This window comes from Aegilops tauschii, chromosome 2, assembly GCF_002575655.3.
Source record: "Aegilops tauschii subsp. strangulata cultivar AL8/78 chromosome 2, Aet v6.0, whole genome shotgun sequence".
Lineage (NCBI taxonomy): Eukaryota > Viridiplantae > Streptophyta > Magnoliopsida > Poales > Poaceae > Aegilops > Aegilops tauschii.
The window spans coordinates 412306314-412312670 of NC_053036.3; the positions used below are offsets into that span (position 1 = coordinate 412306314).

A 6357-nucleotide genomic window follows, 5' to 3' on the forward strand; every position below is an offset into this window, starting at 1 on the left:
AGATCTGGGCGGAGTGGACGCCGCCAGCCAGCCGCACCACCACGCACCTTGCAGCCAACGGTCGCGCCGCCGCATCAGGGGCACCCACGGCCTGCAATGCGTGAGCGGGGAAAGAACGGCCTGCCTTCGCCCGAGGAGCACCACCGCCATCAGCCCCCGCCCCCACCCCCAACGCGTGAGCGGGGAAAGAACGGCCCGCCTCTGCCAGCACCGCGTGGGAATAACCTGGCGGACCACGCCGGCGGTGGCAGGGGGGAAAGACGGGGAGGGATTGGAGGAGAGGGGGGGTCGGGGATTCACATGTCGCCCGCGAGGGGGGGGGAGCGAGCGAACAGATCAAATCAGTGTAGGACATTTTTCTTAGGTGGTGGAAACCATACAATTTACCATTTAGAAACACTACAGAAAAACACATCTTCTAGAACATACTACTCCTACCTCTTTTGTGATAGGTAGCTATATCAATCTTTGATAACATTTACTATTGTTAGAATTTTATTGGCATTTATTTTTATTTTTATCTTAAGAGAGGTAGAACGGCCGTGCATTGCCACATGCTTTTGGAATATCTTGTTAAAATTATATATAAACATAATGCATGTTAAATTTCACATGTATAGAAAATATAGCACGAGTGCAATTGAGTAATAATTGAAATCCACTTCACTTGCAATGTAAGAAGGTAAAAAAAGTAATTTGACGATGTATACATAGAGAGCGATGATTCAACTAATAACCTATTACAAATTAAGATTAGCTTGATGCGCTTATGATATTCATGCACAATATCAGGAATGTGGTCGTCAGGTTCATTCGCAGGAGTGGCGCCTCTTCTTCGCTCCATGCCGTCTCCTGACCTCTCCTATCCCTTCCACGATGTCAGCCGCACCCTCCTCCTTCCTCCACAACTTCGATGGTCCTGATCCTCCTCTTCCTTCCATGGCGTCGTTCGACACCTCCTCTCCACGCCAGTTGTCATGTCTCCTTTCCCTCTAAACCCTCGATGGTGTCACGTACATCATCCTCTCTCCGCCACGCCGTTGCTGACCTCCTTCTCTGCCCGACAACCTCTCGCGCCACCCACATCCTCCTCTCCCTGCCAAGCCGCGCCGAGCATAGTCTAGGAGTTTAACATTGCTGTGCATCTGTTGTATAAACAATGTCATGCTTGCTTGTTAATTTATGCTAATTTAAATTGAACTCACTATCTAGATCCTGCTTTGTTACATGTTGGGTGCTGGATGTAGTGCCAGGCTCCACGTGTACTTTGTAATGTGGTCTAAGAAAGAACCAAGTTGTTAATCACATAAACATGTAAAACAAAAGAGACAAACCAAATTAGTTTTTCCACCTATCCTGACTTATCCTCACGGCTGCCACCCTCTCACTCTCTCACCCCATGGCACACCTCTACAAGACCACACTCTCTCACCCTCTCGCTCGTTCTCTCCGCCACATCGTCGCCGCCGCCAACCCACTCGGCCACGCCATCCCAGCCGCCACAACTCCCCACCTTGGCACACCCTGCCGCCTCCCATCCCCTCCACTCCTCGGTCCCCGCCATGGTTATCTGTTTCGGCTGGGTCCAGTGAGCAGTGGTGAGACCAGGTGTCGTGGTGAGCAGCCGGATCCGGCCGTCGGCGAGCCGCTCCGTGGATCTAGCCATCCGGGGCGATTTCCGGAGCCGAGGGCGACTTGAGGATTTCTACCTCAAGCTGAGCCGTGCCGTCGGTCTGGCCAACCCAGGCTGAGTTGCTAGCTTGCTGCCTGTTGGCCTGCTACACAGCCTACTGATAGTATGCTCGGTATTTGACAGGGAAATCACACTGCGAAGGTACAATTTTTTTCAGCTTTGTTTCAGTCCAGATGTACCAAACTTTATATTTCTATGAACTGAAACTCAACTGTAAACATATGTATCCTAAACATTCTATTTGAATCACCTGTTGTACTTTGATTACCCCGTAGTGTTTTCTTCTCAGTCTCACTCTCAAATCCAGCTTCATGCACTTCTGTGACCTTTTCTTATCTAGAATCTGTTGAGGCTGTTACCTTTCTCTGAAAAATGCTATATATTTTGGGCTTTGTAGGAATAAATTATGGCTTTAGCAGTAGCACAGTAAGGGTTCTCACCTGCATAAGTTCTTTTGAGTGACCAAGTCAGATGTGATTATTTTGTTATCTCACAACTCATGATTGTTGATTTCCAAACTCTGTTTGACGTAACCGTTAGGTTCTTGTGCATTGTGATGTAGTAAATGTTGTTGTGATCTTCAAAATGAGCAGGCACGTTAATCAAATCTCCATTCTGTCTTCTTCTACAACTGAAAGATTCAGAGGTGTCACACTTGGAGCAGAGGAAGAAATTTCTTTTTTTCTTACCATCTCTACAAAGATGTGCATATAGTAATTCTGTTTAGTCATTTCCACCATATTTCTATGGTTTTCTATTCTATTGTCTTTTCATATATATCCCTTTGGAGCAATGGGCGTTAATATATTAATTGTAACAAAGTTGGAGACTGATGCAGATGCGGGCAAGGGCAACGTTGGATGACACCTAGATTTCATGAGATGGTGAGAGCATTTCGACAGATTGTGTACTTTTCAATTTTAGACCTTTGTGCTCTAGATGCCATTGCTGGATGTCGACTTGGCGGTGAGATTTCTCAAATGCTCCAATGCTCCAAGTTGAGACTTAACTTCAAAATAAAAAACGTAGCATCTGCAAGTTCTTGACCATCCTTGATTTGATTAACCATCATGCAGCTGTTATATTTTTTGCAGCTGTAATCTTTAATCTGAAGATATTTTCATAATAGTGGTAAAAGATGTTTCTAAAGAAGAACATGAAAGTTGTTTCTAAAAAAATGGTGGTAACTCTTTCTCTAAATAAAAAATTGTGGAACTCATTTTCTGAATAATCTGAAAGATTGTAAAAGAAGGTTAATAAAAAACTGTAACAACTATGTTTATTAAGTTTTTGTGTACTTCATTTTTTATGATTAGGCTACGTTTATGATTAGACCGGACAGTCGTCGTTTTTTTATAGACTATACAAAAATTTGTTGGCATGTACCACAAGAAAGTACGCAAGATCTGAAAATTTGACATTGGTAGGGTGCTTAATAAATGTATTGGAAATGTGGTGCTTCATAAATATTGTAACAATGGACCTATGAGTACAGGGCTGAGCAAGGATTGAAAAGTTTAACCTGGCTAGCTACCAAAAAAGGCATCCTCGTGGATTTGTTTGGTTGATTTGGTTTAATCCTTATTCCAGAACCATCAATAATTACGCAGACAGTACTTTCTATTGTCTCAGGTTAACTCTTGATTGGGACCTGACTGAACAATGAAAGTCCAAGTATCTTGACAAAATTTCAGTAGTAACCAAATTTCAAATAAGCACCTTTTATGCCAAGAAATTAACCATCAAGCATAATTTGCAATATATTATCAATATGACAAAAGAATCACTACAAATTCTATTAAATCCTTTTTTAAATAGGGGTTTTCATCAGGTTTAGAAATCAGACTGTAAACAACAATTTTTAGTGCATGTTCAAGGTGTGTTACAGGCCCACATCTATATCAGAATCTCAAATTACACATTTTCAAAGTATACTGTGTGACACATATATTGTACTACATAGTTCTTGTTTATTTCTTGTCACATATTTGTTATATCTAACAATAGCATATTCTAGATCAACTCCCCGCATAGACCCGCTTCGTGGGAGGAGGATGCAGAGGCTGGCAACAAGGAGCGGGTGTGGGTGCTCATCCTCGCCGCTGACCACAAGTGCTGCGACAAACTTTGGGCAGAATTCGATGCCTCCACGGGTATGAGCAAATCAAATACTGCTTACTTCTTTCTGTCTGTTGTCTGCTGAAGTAGCTAATAGACCGCTTTAGAATGTTGTGAGCTTGGTTATTTTACATTGTTTGCTAATATCAAGCAAAGAATGAATGCTGGAGTGTGTTACTGTGCTTCATTACAATACCTACAAAACTTTAGAAAGGGTGTTTCTGTCCACCCACATAAAGCAAAAGATAAATCTATGATTGCGCGGCAGGCCTGATAATCCACACCAAACCAATCAAAAAAGAGATCAATCTGTGACTTGTTGAGTAATTAACAAACCCGGTGTTGTTGTCCACTACCAGCCGGCTGGAGGCCCCAACTCGTTTGGCTCCGTCTACGCGGTGCCAGGAGATTAGCAGATGGATGCATCCGCCGGCAGTACCAACTGCACATCAAAGAACAACGGATTAGTATGTTGACAGGGATAGAAAAATATGAAACTCGGACACACAGAATTTGCAGTTATCAACAAACACTAATTTGAATACCTTCTAAATCTCACATAGTGCAGGGCTGCTCTGAATATCATTGTGTTCCATAAATAATGTTCCTTTCTTAGTCCACTACCGGGTGCACAATCCATCGACCACCATGATCCTCTGTCACATTAAAGCTGTCCTACATCATCAGATTAGAGTCTTTGCTCTTGTTGATAAATTGTGTAACACTCTGAAACACAACGATATTTTTTTACTCGTTAGATTCAGATTAGAGTCTGTTTTTTTACTCTGAAACACAAAAAGAACATTGTCCCATTGTCTATGGAGTAAAGAAAGAATAGATTATCTTCATGCCCCCGTATTTATGAAAAATATTTATTCAACAAAAACATGTCTACCTGCCCACTTCATTGCAAACCAACTCACGTGTGTAGCAACATTATTTATTAATTAATGTAAAATATGTCTGCCACTCAACAAAGTTTAGAACCAAATGGACAACTATGAAGAAGCATAAATATTTTGTAATCATTTTTGGCTTCCCTTACATGTTGTAGGCAGCATACGATACTTATCTGAAATACCTAAAGACAAAAGAAAAGCTAGTGAAGAATGAAGAAACTTTAATCTAACCTCGCTCAATCTGGTGTATTTCCTTGAGCACCCATGCGAGTGTCTTAGCTCTTCTTTGTACGCATGGGGCACGAGCATGTTCTCCAAGGAGGACAGTAGCTCTCACCCACGACCTCCTCGATGTAGTTGGCGAAGTAGTAGAGGGTGACAACGTGGAATTGCTTGGTCGCTTTTGTGGGTGACCTCAAGGCGCTGCTGGTGGGAGGTCACAGACCAACGCGTGCTGTCGGTGAAGGTGGATCTAGAGAACAAGAATTCAACCTAAAACCAGACGAAGGTGGGAGGTGGGACGAAAAAACCCGGAACGGAGACAACCAAATGCTTCATTACCGAAAAAGGCTCGTGCCCCGCTTTATACATAAAGCAACGATCACCATACAAACCAACACATACAACTCACCCAACAACACACACACAAGGCAAGATACAAGGGTGTATATGAATTGCTAGATCACCCCCATCCACTCCAAGCAACTACATGTAGGCAGGGATAGCACCACTTGTAGTCTTCGCAGACCTCAACCGTGAGAGAGTCACCGTGAAGAGAGAGAGAGAGAGCTGTGCACGACAAGCCGAACACTCCAAGGCGGTGCCTTCAAGAAGGGCACGACACAGGAGTATCACCACCGCCCGATCCCAAGATCAAGGTTTCCTTCGGAGCAATCGGAGCATGTATAGGAGCCGCGACGACGCCTTCAAGAAGGAGGCACCACCCATAGGCGACGTCGCCGTTAGCTTGGCAGAGCCAAAGCAGGTTTTCACCCCGGGAAGTCCTCACAGCCCCCGAGGCAAGGCACAACAAACCAGGCCCGCCGGACCTACCCCTCCGGTTGTCGCACCCTGACCACCACACCCCCCGCACGGTCACGGCAGCTAGCTCACACCCGAGCCGTGAGCTCCGCCCATGAGCCCACGCCTCCCACCTCCAGGGCCGCCGCCCCAACACCCATGGTCCCGACACCATCCCCTACCAAAGCTTGCAGCCATGAGAGGCAAAGAGACGGGCGGGAAGGCACCACCTTCCCTGCCCTTGGACTGTCCCTAGGTCCGAGGCCCACCCCCGGGCCAGCCGCACTTGGCCGCCACCGCCCCGCCCTGCCAGGCCGTGCAAGGACGAGCTCCCCAGTGCGCCACCTGACAGGAGGCAAGGATGGTTCCGTGGCCCTCCCTGCGTCGGATCCATCCCTTAACTGTGGCCATCACTAGGAAAGGTCCCAGCCCTATGTCGCGACATGTGCAAGCTCAGCAGGGGCTAGATTGGAGCCGCACTCAGACCTGCGCCGTGGCTGGACAAGATGAATCTCACCAGCGGCCGCTATCCACCACCAGTGACCACACAGCCGGATGACGAGATGCAGCGGCGACCCAAGCCGCCGCCCGCCGAGCTCCCGCGCGTGTCGAGCCACCCAGGCCACA

General features: G+C 46.1%; 1 long non-coding RNA gene across 1 annotated transcript; it reads right to left on the reverse strand.

Annotated features, from left to right (window-relative positions):
• Positions 1 to 3862: 3862 nt before the first annotated feature.
• On the reverse strand, positions 3863 to 5149 carry LOC123497373 (uncharacterized). The gene is made up of 3 exons (XR_012203841.1): positions 4942 to 5149; positions 4357 to 4481; positions 3863 to 4253 (listed from the first exon to the last, which is right to left on the reverse strand). It is a non-coding gene; the product is annotated as an uncharacterized lncRNA (long non-coding RNA).
• Positions 5150 to 6357: the final 1208 nt, after the last annotated feature.